The sequence below is a fragment of the Schistocerca nitens genome, chromosome 1 (assembly GCF_023898315.1).
Source record: "Schistocerca nitens isolate TAMUIC-IGC-003100 chromosome 1, iqSchNite1.1, whole genome shotgun sequence".
Classification (NCBI taxonomy): Eukaryota; Metazoa; Arthropoda; class Insecta; order Orthoptera; family Acrididae; genus Schistocerca; species Schistocerca nitens.
Genome location: NC_064614.1, coordinates 579,495,043 through 579,516,137, shown reverse-complemented (window position 1 = coordinate 579,516,137; position 21,095 = coordinate 579,495,043).

The window sequence follows — 21,095 nt, the reverse complement described above, 5'->3', positions numbered from 1 at the left end:
CGAACTGCAACGAGAGTACGAGTGAGTGCCGTATATATAAGCCATCCAGAGGGCGCCGCTGTCAATCATGTGACGTCGGCTGTGCTATGATCTCTGATATTGCCAACTTTCTCAATTGAAATTAATCGATTGTCACGCTGTTGCTGCAATGTTGCCATCCATATCTTCTCCAGCTTAATGCCTTCATCTTTTCTATTAAAATTATTGCAGTGTTTGGCAATCTCAATTGCCGCTCTGTACATTCGTGCATAATAATGCGACGTCTTTGCTATGACGGTCGTCTCACTAAACTTTATTTCATGATCACCTTCCTGAAACACATGCTCCGCTACAGTGTATGTGTCTTTTCTGAAAACCTTATGATCCAATGATCCGTCCTCTCGTTTGATTACAGTCACATCTAAGAAGTTCAGGTAACCATCAATTACCTTTTCCTTAGTGAATTGAATTCTTGGATTAATACTATTCATATGTGACAGGAATGCATCCAGTTCCTCTTCCCCATGGGCCCATATAACAGATGTATCGCTACATAACGATACCATCTGGCTGGTCTTTTTTTTTTTTTTTAGCTGTTTGCAGTGCCCATTGTTCAAAAATCTCCATGAACAAGTTAGCCACAGCTGGGCTGGCGCATACTTAAAGGTGAAAACCACAGTCCGCCCTCAGTCGGAACGCGCGCTCACGACGCTAAAAACCAGACGTCAAATCTCGCCAGACGTGTCATTAGGAATAAACTGTCTTCCCCCAGAAGAAATTAGAGAGATCACCGGGTCCCAAGCCTTGTCCAGTTGAAAACCGCCGTCACGATTTACAAGATTTTGTGCTAGGCGTATTTCCATAGATTCTTTAATTACTCAATCCGAAAAAGTTCTCGCTAGGGCCAACATTTTCGTGTCAGAAAAATCCATAGCGTGTCCTGTGGTAATACAATGCTCAGCAATTCAGCGCCAATTTTTGCAATAAACCCAACGCCGGGATCTTCCAGTCTACAGTGACAGACACTCACCTGAAGATGGCTGGACGATTGCCAGCCGAAATATCGTGGCAAGAAGTCAACATGATCCAGCTGCAATCCCGAAACCTCATCGAACATCATCGATATGGGCTTTTGGAGCCAAAGGCGCACTCTTGTACCCTTTATGACTGCATGATACAAAGCTTCGTGACCCATCTGGGCCCGTCAACACTGACATTAGGCTGTTGATGACTAGAAGCATGTTGACTGCTCAGACGAGTCTCGTTTCAAATTGTATTGAGCGGGTAGACCAGTACGGGTATGGAGACAACCTTATGAATCCATGGACCCTACATGTCAGCAGGGGACGATTCAAGTGGTAGAGGCTCTGTAATGGTGTGGGGTGTGTGCAGTTGGAGTGATATGGCACCATTCATACGTCTAGATAAGACTCTGACAGTAGATACGTATGTACGCGTCCTGTCTGATTACCTGCATCCATTGACGTCCGTTGTACATTCCGACGGACTTCAGCAATTCCATAAGAACAACGTGACATCCCACACATCCAGAATTGCTACAGAGTGGCTCCAAGAACACTCTGCTGAGTTTAAAGACTTCCGCTGGCCACCAAACTCCCCAGACATAAACATTCCAGCACTGCCGACCGTTGTGGCCGAGTGGTTCTAAGCGCTTCAGTCCGGAACCGCGCTGCTGCTACGGTCGCAGGTACGAATCCTGCCTCGGGCATGGATGTGTGTCATGTCCTTATGTAAGTCAGGTTTAAGTAGCTTTAAGTCTAGGGGACTGATGAACTCAGATGTTAAGTCGCTCAGAGCCAGTCGAACCATTTGAACCCTCCAGCGCTACGTCAGACATTAGTCGAGTCCATGCCATGTCGTGTTGCGGCACTTCTGCGAGCTTGCACGGGCCCTACACGATATTAGGCCCATGTACCAATTTCTTTGGGTCTTCACTGAATGTGCGAGAACTAACAACTGGACATACTGCACAATCATCTACCTACGTTCGCAACGGTACTTGAAAAGTAGAGGAGCAGTGGTTTAGCAATGATACAGAAATTGGGAAGCATGCTGTCATGTCACTGGCCGGCGTTGTAAAAAAAATTGGTATAAGTGCTAAAATTGATCGCACTATCAACTGTGATGCTTATTACAAAAAATCGACTGTGTCTTTTCCATCCCATCCATCCACTGGCATGCTATTGATTACCACATAATGACTGACTGACGTCGCTTGTTTGAGATGAAGAAAGAGTCTTTGTGGAGCGCAGCACCTTCTGAGGATGGCTAGCACCAAAGCAATGATCACGCACATGAATCAATATGTGGAATCAACTGAAATGGAACAACAAGCCATCTGCTATTCCGTCACTGTAGCAGATGAGTTTAAATGTAATGGTCGTCCATCACCTTCAGACAGCTGTTTTGAAACGCTCCACAACATCGCAAAACTCTTCCATTTTCCATACGTTATGACTGCCTTTTATTTAAAATCATACTGTGTGTGTGTTGTGGGAGCAGCAGCAACATGATTTACACTGTGTGATGTCCAGTTTTCTGTAAGAGGCAATGGGTCGAGACTTGTCACTTAAGAACCTTACACAGACCTCAAAGTCATGGTGGAAAAAAAATGTATGGCAGTATACAAAAATTGTCAGAGCAGGAAAAAACAATGAATCAAACAGCAAAACAGGGACCCTCTCTTGCGACTGATAGTCTGTGGTATATTGTCCTCCTACAGTACAAGTGATGAAACTTTACCCTGGTATGTATAAGTGACTTCGATCACTGGCCACTTGCTCCTATGTATCAATATCTGTATATTTAATAGAATAGCCACATACGCGCGATGCTGCCACGCAGACGGTATTTGTTTTCGCTGTATCGGTAGAGAGAGATGCAGGAAATGCTGATGGATGAAGTTATCGGAGTTTTTATAGTTCACAATTTTTTTATTCTCTGTTGGATGGTACAAAATAATAATGACATCAGGTTTGGGCGACAGACGTGAATGCAGCCTGAGAGATGCAGGTCTCCTTCAGACTGTAGTACCTGTATGTGGTTTGGAAACACATCGTAACGCAGTAGCAAAATCCTCGTACTTTTTTCAGTTCCTGTATAATGTGGAGTCTTCCTAATTTTCCTGATAAGAAACACCACTGTAACTGTTCATACTGTCTTTTATACTACCTCGTGTTGCAGGAGAAAGCGTCGTTTTAGCATTGACCTTACGCATCGTACACTGTTGGCAGAGCTATGACAACATGTTCCCATTTCCACCGAACAGTCAAAGACAGTCCTGTTGCATAAACTCATCTCGACCTGCTTCTACACAGGTTGCAGAAGGTGGTGGATATAGCGCCCTCTGAAGTCTGTTCAGTTCAGACTTAAATTGTCATGATCACATGAACTTAGCTGCAGGGAGGCCAGGGCGGAGACTGAAGAACTATTACGAAATGCAAAGGGACTGTCTAAAACTACGTCGGTGTTTTGCTGTAGCAGATAGGTACGAAGGAGGTGAGTCGTTTCAAGATATGAGGGTAGGACGAATATTATTCACGAGTGGCTGCAATCATTAAAAGACGTCTCCATAGGATCCAACGCAAGTATGTGGTTGAATGGAGTGATTTGATGTCAAATCGAAGACAGCATTTCTACCAGAAAGCGTCACACTATCAGCAACTCTTGTGTCTGCCTGTAGAACCAAGACCGCTTCTTATGCAGGATCACGATAACATAGTCATTGTGATCATGTTTTTACTAGCTCAGTCCTTACGTGTAATGTTATGTTTCCAGTGGTAGAATCCCTCTGTGGTCAGCTTCGAATGTCTGTTCTTAGTAGTGTTGTAAGTAGGCTATTTAGGTTTTCTTATTGGTAACTCCACGTAGCTGTTATGATGAAATATTGAAGAAGTGTCGACGAATATGTATATGTGTAATAAGGTAAGGAATAATGAGTAGTGGTTAGGGACTCTGGTTTGTGAAAAAGGTTGTTGGAAACCAAGAATCATACTTTAAGAGTTATGAAATGTATGTAAATGCGTGAATGTATTACAATGCCGATGAAAATTTTTTTGGCACTGTTATATTAATAGGATTTTGTTTCTACACATCTGTAACACAAATTCTTGACCTGTGAAACTTTTTATATGAGACTGTCACTGTAGTGCAAACTGGTGTCGTAAATATTTCAGTAAGAATGTTAAGTGACCACCTTCACGTAATGCGTCGGCACCCAGCTGCGCGACAGTCGCCTGGAAAAAAGCCATTAGTGTGTGCCTTTCAGAGGCACAGGTGGAGAAGAAAAAAAAAAGGAGGCCATTATCCTCGCTATTGACATTCCTTTGTAGAAAGCATCGCAAATATGACACGCTCAAACTTGAAAACATATGATTATACTGTGGAGATCTTAATTTATGATATTTACTAAAATGCCTAATGAAATGATGAGAAACATTTTACATCTATTGTCTTTCTAGTTGAGAGAATTTTTTTGCCTTTGGAGACGCCATTTGCATAGTGAATGACGTTTCATATGTTGCTTTATATATATATATATATATATATATATATATATATATATATATATATATATATATATATATACACTCCTGGAAATGGAAAAAAGAACACATTGACACCGGTGTGTCAGACCCACCATACTTGCTCCGGACACTGCGAGAGGGCTGTACAAGCAATGATCGCACGCACGGCACAGCGGACACACCAGGAACCGCGGTGTTGGCCGTCGAATGGCGCTAGCTGCGCAGCATTTGTGCACCGCCGCCGTCAGTGTCAGCCAGTTTGCCGTGGCATACGGAGCTCCATCGCAGTCTTTGACACTGGTAGCATGCCGCGACAACGTGGACGTGAACCGTATGTGCAGTTGACGGACTTTGAGCGAGGGCGTATAGTGGGCATGCGGGAGGCCGGGTGGACGTACCGCCGAATTGCTCAACACGTGGGGCGTGAGGTCTCCACAGTACATCGATGTTGTCGCCAGTGGTCGGCGGAAGGTGCACGTGCCCGTCTACCTGGGACCGGACCGCAGCGACGCACGGATGCACGCCAAGACCGTAGGATCCTACGCAGTGCCGTAGGGGACCGCACCGCCACTTCCCAGCAAATTAGGGACACTGTTGCTCCTGGGGTATCGGCGAGGACCATTCGCAACCGTCTCCATGAAGCTGGGCTATGGTCCCGCACACCGTTAGGCCGTCTTCCTCTCACGCCCCAACATCGTGCAGCCCGCCTCCATTGGTGTCGCGACAGGCGTGAATGGAGGGACGAATGGAGACGTGTCGTCTTCAGCGATGAGAGTCGCTTCTGCCTTGGTGCCAATGATGGTCGTATGCGTGTTTGGCGCTGTGCAGGTGAGCGCCACAATCAGGACTGCATACGACCGAGGCACACAGGGCCAACACCCGGCATCATGGTGTGGGGAGCGATCTCCTACACTGGCCGTACACCACTGGTGATCGTCGAGGGGACACTGAATAGTGCACGGTACATCCAAACCGTCATCGAACCCATTGTTCTACCATTCCTAGACCGGCAAGGGAACTTGCTGTTCCAACAGGACAATGCACGTCCGCATGTATCCCGTGCCACCCAACGTGCTCTAGAAGGTGTAAGTCAACTACCCTGGCCAGCAAGATCTCCGGATCTGTCCCCCATTGAGCATGTTTGGGACTGGATGAAGCGTCGTCTCACGCGGTCTGCACGTCCAGCACGAACGCTGGTCCAACTGAGGCGCCAGGTGGAAATGGCATGGCAAGCCATTCCACAGGACTACATCCAGCATCTCTACGATCGTCTCCATGGGAGAATAGCAGCCTGCATTGCTGCGAAAGGTGGATATACACTGTACTAGTGCCGACATTGTGCATGCTCTGTTGCCTGTGTCTATGTGCCTGTGGTTCTGTCAGTGTGATCATGTGATGTATCTGACCCCAGGAATGTGTCAATAAAGTTTCCCCTTCCTGGAACAATGAATTCACGGTGTTCTTATTTCAATTTCCAGGAGTGTATATATATATATATATATATATATATATATATATATATATATATATATATATATATATATATATATATTTGCTCATTTCGTTTAATATCTAGTTTCTAGCTGCACTGCAGCATTGGTTAAAATAAAATTTAATAGATGTACTAATATCACTATTTTCTGTCTACAGACCCAGTAAAGAATACGTTTATGATGTACTTTCTTAGAAAAGAGAGCACAAATAATCATTTCCCTTCACAGGAACTGCATAAATAATTTTTTTTTACGATTTGGTAACTTGTCTGCTAGAGTAAGTTCTCGTGATGCAACACTCTAGTGTTAAGATGTGACATAGGTATTAAACATGGCCATTTTTACTGTAATATTTTTTCTGCTTGAGCTATGTCATGTTTAGATATAATTTATTGCATTTGCTGCTGCTGTTTGCCAGGCATAGTGCTACTAAATTTCACTTTACATTACTCTGTTAAGCCAGTTTTACTACTGATTTATTTTTCTTGTTTGCTGCTCATTGCCTTATATTAGTTGTAATACTGGTGCTTGCTTTGCCAATTTGCATTTTTTTTTCATTGCTGTTTGTGTTAATTGTTTTGTGCTGCTGCATTGCCTCGTCCTTTAGTTTAGCATCTGAGCTCAGTAGATTTAAGTTAGCTTAAGATGGGGTAGGCTATATGTGAGATCGAGTTGTGATGAATTGGAAGAAATGCATTGGGAAGCTATAAGAAAATGGTTTGGCCAAAAAAGAATTTTGAAAGAGGATGTGAACAGAATACAGAAAGCATGCTTGGATAGGATTTTTTTTGGTAGAAACAAATGTTGAAATAAGACGAAAGATCTATGGAATGAAGTTTTGGGTTCGACTGCAGTACCAAATGTTACCCTGAAAACGAACCCTGTCTTTCCTCTTCTACTATTCCGCTATGTGTTTATGTACCCTTGTGTATTTGTCTTTTTCCTCTCTTTATGTGTTTAGCTAATAAGATTTATGTTGTAGAATTTTTCAAATACTATGTTATTTTCTTTGTAAAGATGTTTAGACATTATTTATTCTGTTCTGTTTTAATGCTCATGTGTGAAGTTGATGTTTCAAAAGGTATTCTGATATTTTATGTATTTACTTATGTCATAATTCCTGTAACACTGATGTATATGTTTATTTCTATTGTTTTGTAAAGCCTGTACTACAAATGTTATCTGCATTGTTATGTTCTTTAATGATGTATTTTGTACCTTTGTAATTGTATTCTTATGTTATAAAATTGTAATTGACACCAGTTCATAGTATCATTAACTTGTAAGTTCCATTTCACTACACACGTTTCTGTTGGTTATACTATATGGACAATATGTGAGAAATAGGGACTGTTAGTGTTTGCACATGTGTTAATAATTCAGCAAGGGACTGGATAACAGCATTGCTGGTTCTAAGGACAATTCCAAAAACTTTGTGAGTGCACAGGTGGTGGTTATGAACTTGCTATATTATCCGCAAGACTCTTCAATGGTGATTGTGCACCTGCACAGTCACAACAGATGGCTGCTGGCCATCTCTACAAGGACTACAGTGGGTCTGCATCTTTGATGACCCACCAATACCATTATTTCTACAAGGACTACAGTGGGTCTACACCTTTGCTAACTCACCAGTACCATTATTTCTACAAGGACTGCAGTGGGGCTGCACCTCTGGTGGCCCACCAATACCGTAATCTCTACCAGGACTACAGTGGGTCTGCTCTGTGACGACCTACCTACCAATATTCTTCAAAACTTCGACTGACTCTGCTGTGGGTTTGCTCTGTTGTGGCCCATTACTTGTCTGCATGTCAAGAGTCAGCACTGTCTTTCCGTTGGAAGGACAATACTACTTCTTCAAGGCTGCATGGAAATCCACTACTTCTGTGTGCAATTTCCTTTACTAATGAGACTTTGCGAAAAAAACTGTAATTACTTTTATGATGAACGATCAGGACTGTCTTTATAGACTGTAAGAAAATTTTAGCTTTTAACCATCATTGTATCAATAAGTGTGTGCCTTTGATTTCTTTGTTATTGTAATTATGAAAATTTTTTTCAAAATCTGTATTGGCCACTGCCCAAAACAATTTGTAAAATTTTTGGTGGGGAGCATGGGGGCTATGTAAGTAGGCTATTTAGATTTTCTTATTGGTAACTCCACGTAGCGCTCTGTATGAAAATAACTGGCTGTGCTGTGTGCAGTCTGTGGCTAGTTTGCATTGTTGTCTGCCATTGTAGTGTTGGGCAGCTGGATGTTAACAGCGCGTAGCGTTGCGCAGTTGGAGGTGAGCCGCCAGCAGTGGTGGATGTGGGAAGTGAGATGGCGGATTTTTGAGTACATTTGTAAGAATGGATGTCATGAACTGCTATATATATTATGACTATTAAGGTAAATACATTGTTTGTTCTCTATTAAAATCTTTCATTTGCTAACTATGCCTATCAGTAGTTAGTGCCTTCCGTAGTTTGAATCTTTTATTTAGCTGGCAGTAGTGGCGCTCGCTGTATTGCATAGTTCGAGTAACGAAGATTTTTATGAGGTAAGTGATTTGTGAAACGTATAGGTTAATTTAGTCAGGGCCATTCTCTTGTAGGGATTACTGAAAGTCAGATTGCGTTGCGCTAAAACAAAATTATTGTGTGTCAGTTTAAGCACAGTCATGTATAATTGTTCTAAGGGGACGTTTCAGTGTTCCTCAAAAAAAAGCATCGTCTTCCCTCCAGGGATTTCCTACTGGTGAGTGTAATCCCACTACTGAAAAAGAGAAATTACTCGCCATGCAAAGTCACTGTTATGATCAATTTAATTAATTAGCCTATCAATTTGATATCAGTGACATGCCGCCTAGCGGGTGTAGGTGATGGCTAGGGCACCACAGATAATATTCTTCACTTGACGTTTTCTTTCTTTTAACGAAATTTCAATCGTGTACCTATACTGGAAGAGACAACCATCGTAATAAAATCAGATGTAGGCCTATTACCGAATTTATAAAGTGATACATAGTATAAAACTTATATTTACAATTTCTCTGTGCTGTTACCTTAAGAGTCTTTGTATGTGGCGTGACATTTGGTTATCTTATAAGAGAGTACGAAAACGAGGAGGCACCCTATGACAGTGGTAGATCTTAGCACTCCATCATCAGCCATAAATGAGTTTAATATTCTAGTCCTGTGATGCAGGGCATGACAGAGAAGAAAAGATATTTTCCTACCTGATGAAACAATACTTAGAGGGAATATAGGCTATGCCATATGCTGTACAGGACTTTCACAACAAGTAACGCTACTTTAGCGACGTAAAAAGGCGTATATTGTCCCATTTCTTCTACCTTCGAAAATATAAAAGGACGAAATCTACATTTCGGGTGATAAATTCGAGATGTATCGTCAACAACATTGCTACCTCGGATTGGGTAAATTAGATTTTTTTTTTTTTAAATTGGTGAGTCTATGTCGGGTTGGAACTATTTAGAACTACTGTATATGTTCAAGATGCAGCTGCTTGTTTCACAGTGCACTGCAGCTCCCTGCGAGAATGGTCACGAGGAGTCGGCAACCGGAAGTAGCGGATTAGTTCAGCCCTTGACGTGTACAAAGAATGCGCCTGCCTGTCTGGACTTGCCCGGAGCAGCGAGAGCTGGTGCAGTGACCAGCGCGCTGAGTGAGCGCGAGAGAAGCAGACGTGTGTGTGTTGCATGAAAGAAGGTCCAAAATGATGGACGTCTGTGCTGGACGTATTGATAAAATCCGAATTCTTGCCACTCCAATTGTCCTCGCACACCCTACGCGGCTGGGGGTGGTGCACTCTGGCACACACGTGCGTCCACGACTGTCCTGCGACAATAATTTTCACTGACCTCTTTACGTCAGCGCTGGCGGTGTACGAGAGGGGCGGGCGCTCTGCGTGAGCGCGCAGTGTGTGCGTGTGTTTTCAGCTTTCTCCGACATCTAACCCAGCAACTACTGCTACGGACTGAATCGTGCTTTAAGTGTGTCATGCTTATTGCTTCTCAATACATTGCAGTGGGCTCCGTCTTGCAGTAGTACTTGCTGTTGTCCCTATTGTATCACGCACCTTTCTCCCTCCTTCCGAATGTAGTGCAGAGAACCAATTTGGGAAATCTATAGCGCTTTAAAAACCTAGTCGCAAGGCCAAATTCCCAGCTGAGAGCTATCTCTGACATCCAGCTACGACAACTACTACTACCATCGACTGGATAGAGGGTTGAGTGTGTCGTGTTTAGTGCTTCTCAGTAGATCGCAGTGGACTCTGTCTTGCAGTGGTACTTTCTGTTGTCTCTATCCTATCACGCAATGGAACTTTCCTCCTCCTCCAGGTTGGTCGATTTATTGTTTCCGATAGTTGTATTGCAAGCGCACATCCGTTCGGTAAGGGCAGGCATGACTGGCATCGGTGTGGGTCTCTCTCTTCCAGCCGGTGCAGATGGGGCTACCCTGCACTAGTCGGACAGCGTGCTTCGTGATCGCGAGTTTGTGTGATCGGCAGGACTTTTTTTTAACCAGATATGTTTAGTGGAAACGTTGTAGTGGAGAAGGGTGTGTACAAGATCTCGGATATATTTAGCGCTACAATCTATTTGTGATGGAAATTTCATTACTTGATTTGCACAATGTTTGTGTGTGATACTCAAACGTTGAAAATATATTTTATCATGAAGAAGGATCATTGTAAGGTGGAAGCGAATGTTTTAAGCGATGTATTCGATCGTTCTTAAACAATTAATTTGACAAGGTAGTGCAAATGGATTATTTTATTCTATTTTTGATATCGAAATTGCGTCCGCTTTCTCTTTGTCCCCAGCATTATCCAATATTCTGAGGAGGTATTAAAACCTCCATCTTCGTATCTGGAGACGTTGGTTCACACAAACAAGCAGGGAGTGGCCTCTTTAGAGCGAGAGAGATAGGAAGCGAGTCTGGGATTTGCCGATCAACAGAATGCCGCCACTTGATGGTTGATTGGGAGTGGACATCAAATGAGGCCGACATTCGGTCTGTAGTCGGTGGTATGTGCCGTTTTGAGTTACATGGTGGCGCCCTGACGATAGAGACACGCGGGAGACGCCAAACGGTGGGTACTATACAACACTTCATTCCACTCCCTTGTGATTGCAGTTATTACGTCATGGGGAGTGAAGGTGGGGGAGGGGATGCAGTCGTGATGTCTACCCAAGTGGGGGAACCCTGTCACCCGCAAGCTGATTAAATAAAGAATATCTGTCAATATATTATTGATTCTGATTTGAATTTCGTGTTGTGAGATCCTTCCTCTTTTTCCTATCAATATTTTCTGAGGTGGGTGGGGCGGGAAGAGGCAAGGGTTGAGGGGGTGGGACAGCCTCTGGTGGTGGCACTGTGCACTAGCTCAGTCGATCCCTGCATATCAAGTTGAGTGCACACATGAAAAGGGTTGAGGTGGCACGATTTCAACCCATGCACTGATCCCAAGATTTCTTTTAGCTTGTCTTAAATTTCATAAGAAAGCCACACCTCAAATCGATGCACTTTTTATGAACTTTAATTTGGTCAGGGAAGCAACGACTACGTTTTCTTCCTTGTCTGGTATCAGGCTGCGCAGAAGTTGAATGCCCAGGGGAACGAATTGACTTCGATAGACGACGGAGGGTGATGTCGCCGCAGCAATGCACTCACCTAGTGAGTACGCTACCGTCTTGCCACGTGAAAACACTGGCCAGTTGTATCCCTCGGGACCGGCATAAATACCGCCGCACCTCCAACGCTCAGTCCAATACCACTACCTATGTAGTTGTGATACCTATTGCCTGCTACCTTGAAATTCGTAACGGCGGAAGCTGGTATAGGACTTCGAGTCCCGCCGCCACACCTTCAACGTGTACTCCAATGATGTCATTAGAATGACATCATTGTAGGATAAAACAGATTTACCCTTACACCAGGAAATTAAGACTGATATCCACCGGTGACGCTGTACGTCAACCTACCACAGAAAATAACGCTCAGTCAGTCGTGTACTTCGTCTGATAGCGTTCGTTACTATCTCACTGTACTACTGACTACTTTTCGACGACTTCGCTTTGGTATTGGTTTTCCTGTTTGGTCTCTATATGGATCGTGACTCGTTCTTGACCTGTTGACAGCGTTTTGTCGAAAGTTCGTTGCACTTCGTTGTTGCATAGGTTGCTACTGACTTGCTCTTGTGCCGGATCCGCCTTTCGGTCAGTCCTGTTGCTCGAATCCGGCGTGGGTTTGTGTCCCGTCCGCAAGCGGTCTTGCCACCTTTCGTCGTTTCTAATAAAATCTGTGAGCCAGCTTATTTGCAAGAGGAACTAAATCACTTGCGAACCGCTTTCCAGAAAAATGGGTACGCTGGAAAGGAGATAGATCGAGCACTCCATTCCAGAAGAAAAATGTCCGAAAACGTGCAACAACAACAACCATCGGTGGGGAAAGTTTTTCTTCCGTTCATCCACAATATTACGGACCGTATCGGGAAAGTGCTGGCCAAGTTCAGAGTTGAAACAATCTTCAGACCCACCAAGAAGATTAGTGAATGCTTAAGATCGGCGAAAGATGCACGACACCCTTTAGCTACTCCTGGTGTGTATAAGATTCCGTGTAGTTGTGGGAAGGTTTACATTGGAACCACAAAAAGAAGTATCAATACTCGCCTAACTGAACATAAAAGGAACTGTCGACTGGGACACACGGACAAATCGGATGTAGCGGAACATGTTTTTGAAACGGGTGACCATGAAATAAAATTTAGTGAGACGAGCGTGCTAGCTAAGACAACGCATTATTATGCACGTATGTATAGAGAGGCTGTAGAGATTTTTAAACACCACAATAATTTTAACAGGAAAGAAGAAGGCTTGAAGTTAGATAAGATATGGCGATCGACTTTGTACCAAAGATGTAACAATCGATTACCTTCGATCGAGAGTAATGACGCCAGCCAGAGATAGCTTTACTGTTGGCATCACGCGACGAGTGGTGGCGCCTTCTACACGCTCTATATAAACAGGACCTCCACGGCCTAGCAGCCAGTCGTAGACTCACCTCAGATGATGTTGCCCGCAGCTGGCAACGAAACGTCAGGGAGAAGTATTTCTACTATTGGACCACGGCCCGGAAGTTTTAATTACTGAAGACGCCGGCCGTGAAAGCCTACACGCTATGATTTCGTCGTTTCTGTCCAGTTCTTCTCACGTGTGCACCCGTATTCGGCTACAAGCAGATATAGCACTTGGGTATAAGGGGTTAGTGAAGCGGAAAACACCTTTTTTCTCCTCCCTGTAGCAGGGTACTCTCTTCAAGCTTAGGGACCATGAGCAGATACTGATGATCCAGTTCGATTGACAGATGGATCGCTACGAACATTGTCACAAGCTCTCACTCGGCAGAGCCTTGCAGAGACGCTGATGAGTAAGCCACTACACTGATGCACAGTGTGTTGGCCGGGAATTGTATGTCAACATAGCTTGTCCCTTTGCTGGGACAACACTACCTATGAACTCTCTAAAACAGTGTGTGCACTGATTTGAAATTTTTGGCATATTAAAACCACGTGCTGGTCTGGGACTCGTTCTCGGAACCTTTACCTTTTGCCAACAAGTACCCTACTAAGTGAGTTACCTACATCTACATACATACTCCGCAATCCACCATACGGTGCGTGGCGGAGGGTACCTCGTACCACAACTAGCGCCTTCTCTCCCTGTTCCACACCCAAACAGAACGAGGGAAAAATTACTGCCTATATGCCTCTGTACGAGCCCTGATCTCTCTTATCTTATCTTTGTGGTCTTTTCGCGAAATGTAAGTTGGCACGACTGAAGACCAGCCTTCACAGCAAGGTACGGGAGAGGGCCAAGTAAACGTCCGAGGGCAGTTCGTGGGTCGTTCCTGGATAGTACAATTAGTAAGTGTTAGCTAAAGGTCTGCCCCACTGCAGACTCCTAACTAAGGTACGAGAATATGGAATTGGTTCCCAAGTATGTGACTGGCTCGAAGACTTCTTAAGTAATAGAACCCAGTACGTTGTCCTCGATGGTAGTTGTTCATCGGAGGTGAGGGTATCATCTGGAGTGCCCCAGGGAAGTGTGGTAGGTCCGCTGTTGTTTTCTATCTACATAAATAATCTTTTAGATAGGGTTGATAGCAATGTGCGGCTGTTTGCTGATGAAGCTGTGGTGTACGGGAAGGTGTCGTCGTTGAGTGATTGTAGGAGGATACAAGATGACTTGGACAGGATTTGTGATTGGTGTAAAGAATGGCAGCTAGCTCTAAATATAGATAAATGTAAATTAATGCAGATGAATAGGAAAAAGAATCCCGTAACGTTTGAATACTCCATTAGTAGTGTAGCGCTTGACACAGTCACGTCGATTAAATATTTGGGCCTAACATTGCAGAGCGATATGAAGTGGGACAAGCATGTAATGGCAGTTGTGGGGAAGGCGGATAATCGTCTTCGGTTCATTGGTAGAATTTTGGGAAGATGTGGTTCATCTGTAAAGGAGACCGCTTATAAAATACTAATACGACCTATTCTTGAGTACTGTTCGAGCGTTTTGGATCCCTATCAGGTCGGATTGAAGGAGGACATAGAAGCAATTCAGAGGCGAGCTGCTAGATTTGTTACTGGTAGGTTTGATCATCACGCGAGTGTTACGGAAATGCTTCAGGAACTCAGGTGGGAGTCTCTAGAGGCCGGCCGGAATGGCCGAGCGGTTCTAGGCGCTTCAGTCTGGAACCGCGCGACCGCTACGGTCGCAGGTTCGAATCCTGCCTCGGGCATGGATGTGAGTGCTGTCCTTAGGTTAGTTAGGTTTAAGTAGTTCTAAGTTCTAGGGGACTGATGACCTCAGAAGTTAAGTCCCATAGTGCTCAGAGCCATTTGAACCAGTCTCTAAAGGAAAGGAGGCGTTCTCGTGAATCGCTACTGAGGAAATTTAGAGAACCAGCATTTCGCGGAAAGAACACAAAGATAAGATAAGAGAGATTAGGGCTCGTACAGAGGCATATAGGTAGTCAGTGGGAGTGGAACAGAGAGAGAAGATGCTAGTTGTGGTACGAGGTACCCTCCACCACGCACCGTATGGTGGATTGCGGAGTATGTATGTAGATGTAGATGTAGATGAAAGGTTCCAGGTCAAGTCCCGATACAGCAAACGGTTCAGAAAGTTGCACTGCTAATGGAACCTTCTTTTTTTAATACTGGGGACCCAATAAGCTGCAAACACATCGTGTGTCAGCTCTTCAGTCTCCATCAGCGGAATCTGCTGTCAAAATGTTTGAGGGCCTGCACATCCCACTTAACTAACGCTGTGTTTACGCTTCCCGCGCCCATTTCCAACAAGAGCAGCCACATCTCGACTGGGCGGCAGCGCACGCAGGTCCGGCTGTTTCAGGGCTGCGGCCCCCCAGCCGGCGCCCACCGCGCCAAGACTGGTCTGCCGTTCTCGCTGTCGGCTGAGGACGTAAAACTGATGCCGAACGTAAATATTGCTATCGGGGTGTCAGTCAGCCGGCCACGTGAGTTATGGCGCCCGGAATCCGACCGCGTCCTGCGCTCTCCGGCCGCTATAAATCACCGCGAAATGAAGTTTGCACTCGCGCGATGCCCCTCGTGTCGCCGCGCTCGTGTGGGTGCGTGTACGTGTGTTTTCAGAATTATAACTGCATTTTAAAAATGTGCTCTGGCCCCTGCACTGCGGCCCGCCTGTCACGCGGCGCCAATGCCGACTAACAACGTTTGCTGCCGCCGCGTTGCTAGCGGCCAGCCGCCACTAGCAGAGCGCAATGGGCGAAGCGAGCGCGTGGAGTTGTGCGCCCGCAGCTCCCTGCTGCCTCACTCCGTCTGCCTGTCTACCTATACGTTCCGTCTACAGCTACTTTCGTAACAGCTTAAATAGTTGTAAAATAGATTACTGACAAGAATCATTTTTTCTATTAATATTTACATAAATAATCATCTTTTTTGGAGCCTGTAACGATTGTTATTTCCTGTACTTGCTAAGAAAACGAGAATTTCCGCCTTTTTCAGGACACAGTCTGATTAATTGTGTTATACCCAAACATGTTTGAGCACTTTCTGTGTCATTTTCAGCGGATTTTATTTATCTTGTTCCTCGTGTAAGTCTAGCACTGATGTGAAACGTTAGTAGTTTATATCTACAGCCTGTGGTGGTTTTTTTAATGTAGTGGTCTTGCTTCCCTCATTTGTAACATGTAAAACCAAAATCACAGCCTCTGAAAAATGCGTCAAGTGAAAAAGTAAATAAAAACATTCTGAAGATATCACAGAAAGTGAAACTTCCTGGCACATTAAAACTGTGTACCAGACCGAGACTCGAACTCGAGAGCTTTGCCTTTCTGCAAGGTTCGCAGGAGAGCTTCTGTAAAGTCTGGAAGGTAGGAGACGAGGTACTGACAGAAGTAAAGCTGTGAGGAGTGGTCGTGAGTCGTGCTTGGGTAGCGCAGATGGTACAGCACTTGCCCGCGAAAGGCAAAGGTCCGGAGTTCAAGTCTCGGTCCGGCACACAGTTTTAATCTGCCAGGAAGTTTCATATCAGCGCACACTCCGCTGCAGAGTGAAAATCTCATTCTGACCACAGAAAGTGCAGAACATATTTGAGTAAACAAAAACATAAAACAATATCTTGTGCAACGCGGAATTTCTCTCCAATCTATGCATACGAATTATGAAGATTTCCCTGATACTTATTTCTAATTTATTTAGCAAATTACCACCTCCAATCCTTCACTGGTTTTTTTGCATATATGCGTATACATTGATCAGCCAGAACATTATGACGACAGCCTACTATCGATATAATCCCGTCCAGGAGATAGCAGCGTCACTTGGCGAGGAATGATTGCTAGTCAGACACACGCATGTTGAGTCTAGAACCAGTGAGTGTGTAGAACGGGAAAGCCGCGCAATTTATCTGAGTTTGACCGAGAGCAGATTATGATGGCCCAGAGGCTAAGCACGAGCATTTCGGAAACCGCACAACTTGTCAGGTGCTCGGGGAGTGCTGTGGTGGGTGTCTTCAGCATGTGGCGAAACTAAGATGGAACCACATCCAGAGGTCGTCGGGTTGGGCGACCATCCCTCACTATAAATGTCGGACGTCGTAGACTGGACAGACTGGAAAACAAGACAGACAGCGAACCGTGGCGGAACTAACATCAGACTTCAAGGCCGGGAATAGTACAAGTGTGTCTGAATGCCAGTGCGTCGAACGTTCCTAATAATGGACCTCCGCAGCCGATGACCCACGCATGTGCCGATGTTTACACCGCGACATCGGCAGCGACGTTTGAAATGGGCACGTCACCATCGGCACTGGACGTTGGCGCAGTGACAGAGCGTTGTATGGTCTGATGAATCACGATACATTCTTCAACATGCCTATGGGAGGGCGTGAATCCGTCCTCTTTCAGGGGACATATCCTTGAAACTTTTACTGAAACCTGTATTGCGGGTCGGAGAGAAGGTGGCGGCGGCTCCGTTATTCTCTGGTGAACATTCAAAATGGTTCAAATGGCTCTGAGCACTATGGGGCTTAATATCTGAGGTCATCAGTCCCCTAGAACTTAGAACTACTTAAGCCTAACTAACCTAAGGACATCACACACATCCATGCCTCAGGCAGGATTCGAACCTGCGACCGTAGCGGTCGCGCGGTACCAGACTGAAGTGCCTAGAACCGCTCGGCCACAGTGGACGGCGGGAAAATTCACCGGGCATCCGTGGTTCATGTGTTTCAGACCACGTACACCCCTTCATGACGACCATGTTACCCGATGGCAGTGGCATTTTTCAACAGGATAATGCCCCATATGAGAAGTCCAGGTGTATGATGGAGTGGTTCAAGGAACGCAGTGGACAGTTCCACTTGATGTGCTGCCACCCCTACACGCCAGATCTGGATCCGATCGAACACATCTGGGATATGATTGAACATGGCGTCAGAGCTCATCGCCCCCCCCCTTCCCCCGGAATTTAGGGGAATTAGGTGACTTGCGTGTGCAGATGAGGTGTCAACTTCCTCTAGGACCTACCGAGGCCTCATTGCTGCCATGCCATGTTCCATCAAAATGGTTCAAATGGCTCTAAGCACTATGGGACTTAACATCTGAGGTCATCAGTCCCCTAGAACTTAGAACTACTTAAACCTAACTAACCGAAAGACATCACACACATCCATGCCCGAGGCAGGATTCGAACCTGCGACTGCAGCAGCAGCGCGGTTCCGGACTGAAGCGCCTAGAACCGCTCGGTCACTGCGACCGGCCATGTTGCTTCGGCAAAGGTTGACGTACCGGTTATTATGTAGGTGGTCGTGATGTTCCGGATAATCAGTGTAAATTCATCTTCATTTTTATGAACGTATAAAATCGGTTTTGTTTGTGTGCACCACTGCCATGGTGAATTTAAAGAAAGTCATGATTTCCACCAGGATGTTTCCTTACAATAAATACTTCATTTAGCGCTACCGGCCATTTTCGACTCTTAGCTTATTTTCTACTGCAACGCATAGAACACAATACAGGTAAAAATAATTTAACAAATACACTCTAAGAAAAACAGTGACGTACCCAAATGAATTATCCGAAAGAGACGAAAATCAGTAAACGTAGCGTACACGTACAGACCTACAAATAATCATAAATTCTGAAAAACTGATTTAATCAAGAGAAAGAGCTTCATAAACGGCTCTTATGCAAACCGTTTTCGGCTTTCTAGAGTTGTTGGATATCATTCTACTGTTGTAGAATTTTAGAACATGTTTTTTTGCTCGCGTATCATGTCATTTCTGGAAACCCAGAATCTACTCTGTAGGAACCAACATGGATTCCAGAAACAGCGATCGTGTGAGACCCAACTTGCTTTATTTTTTCATGAGACCCAGAAAATATAAGATACAGGCTCCCAGGTAGATGCCATTTTCCTTGACTTCCGGAAGGCGTTCGATACAGTTCCACACTGTCGCCTGATAAAGTAAGAGCCTACGGAATATCAGACCAGCTGTGTCTGTAAAATATCTGGGAGTGTGCATACGGAACGATTTGAAGTGGAATGATCATATAAAATTAATTGTTAGTAAGGCGGGTACCAGGTTGAGATTCATTGGGAGGTGGCTTACAAGACAGTCGTTCGACCTATACTTGAATATTGCTCATCAGTGTGGGATCCGTACCAGGTCGGGTTGACGGTGGAGACAGAGAAGATCGAAAGAAGTGCGGCGTGTTTCGTCACAGGGTTATTTGGTAAGCGTGGTAGAGTTACGGAGATGTTTAGCAAACTCAATTGACAGACTCTGCAAGAGAGGCGCTTTGCATCGCGGTGTAGCTTGCTGTCCAGGTTTCGAGAGGGTGCGTTTCTGGATGAGGTATCGAATATATTGCCTCCCCCTATTTACACCTCCCGAGGAGATCACGAGTGTAAAATTAGAGAGATTCGAGGGCGCACGGAGGCTTTCCGGCAGTCGTTCTTCCCGCGAACCATACGCTACTGGAACAGGAATGGGAGGTAATGACAGTGGCACGTAAAGTGACCTCCGCCACACACCGTTGGGTGGCTTGCGGAGTATAAATGTAGATGTAGATGTAGATATTGTCCCAAAATCTGTCAAACTGGCACGTTAGATCATCAAAATCCTGAGCTGGTTGGAAGGCCCTGCCCATAACGCTCCGAATATCCTCAGTTGGGAAATCGTACCATACTACAGCTGCTTCGAAAAATGTACGCAGTATTTCTATTGCTTTTAGAGCAGGTCCGGCCACGGCGTGCCGAACCTCACGCGTGTATCGTGTGCGACCCTGTCACTCGGCTTTCATCGGTCCTTCTCGGAAGTACTCGGAACGGCGCGACATTTCATTGAGCATTGAGGTGCGGCGTTTTTCGGTCGGCACAACTACTCTGTGAAATTATTTGCATCCGTTCATATCCCGACAGTTTGTATCACATAAAAATTATGGCTTCAGTGCGCCAATCCTAATTAAATAACGAAGAAAATTCGTTTTGTTTGTGATCTGTACTGTCGAGAACAGTGAAATATAAAACACAGTCCCATGTAGTGCTAGTGCACTGCCATTTAAATGCCACGCGTCAGCAGGTTTTCCTCTCTTCCCCCTCCTCCCGCTCAGACAGCGTAGCGTGGCGGTGGGGCAAACGTGCCGCGAAGTAGTGTGCTTTGGCCAGCGTGACCGGGCACGGTCCGCGAACCGAAATCGTGGCCACCTCTGTTTTAGAGTAGCAGTAAAAAGCAGCTGTGTCTCTTACTCGTGGCATGGGCCGACGTTTCCTGCTTTCTTACCTGCTGCGTTTCAGACTGTTTCTTTGAAGTGATCGAGTAGGTAATTAACAGCTCATAACCTCTAGGATGCTGGTTCATTACTGTGTATGCAAAGAAACGTTTACTGTTTTTTGAAATGAAGCAGAACCTTCAACAGGAATTAATCAGTCATCGCTCGAATGTTGGGTGAAAAATTAGAAAAATATGTCAACGAAACTGGAGCATAGGATGGGCGGATTTGTAGTCTGGTGACTTAGCAGGCTGTGCGAACGCCCCTACTCGACGACGGCCGCTCTCGTACTGAATGCATCGGACTTGTTAAACTTTGAACCTCGATTTCTCGGAAACGCTTGAGAAGCGCACCATACTAGAGCAGCATTTGTCAGATATGAGTCCGTAATATACCCTAAGAAAAAAAAAAAAAAGAGACCCATGACAAAGGAATTATCCGAATGAGACGGAAATCGGCAGATGTGCTGCACGCGTACAGACAAATAAATAATACAAGGGTTACTGAAAAGTCATGCCTCCACCTTCGTAATTCTTCAAGTTAGCAGCATTGGTATGCGGCTGCTACTGGCTTGTTCTGTAGCTTCTTCTCTATAGCTCCCGTTGGTGGGAAGCCTTAGTATAGTTCAGACATTTTAACTTGGTTAATTTTAAGTGGGATACAGGGTGTGGGTGCAGCAAGTGTCGCTAGGAAGTGGAGTGATGCAGGGGAAGCACATTTTGTAACAACTCTCTATCCTAAA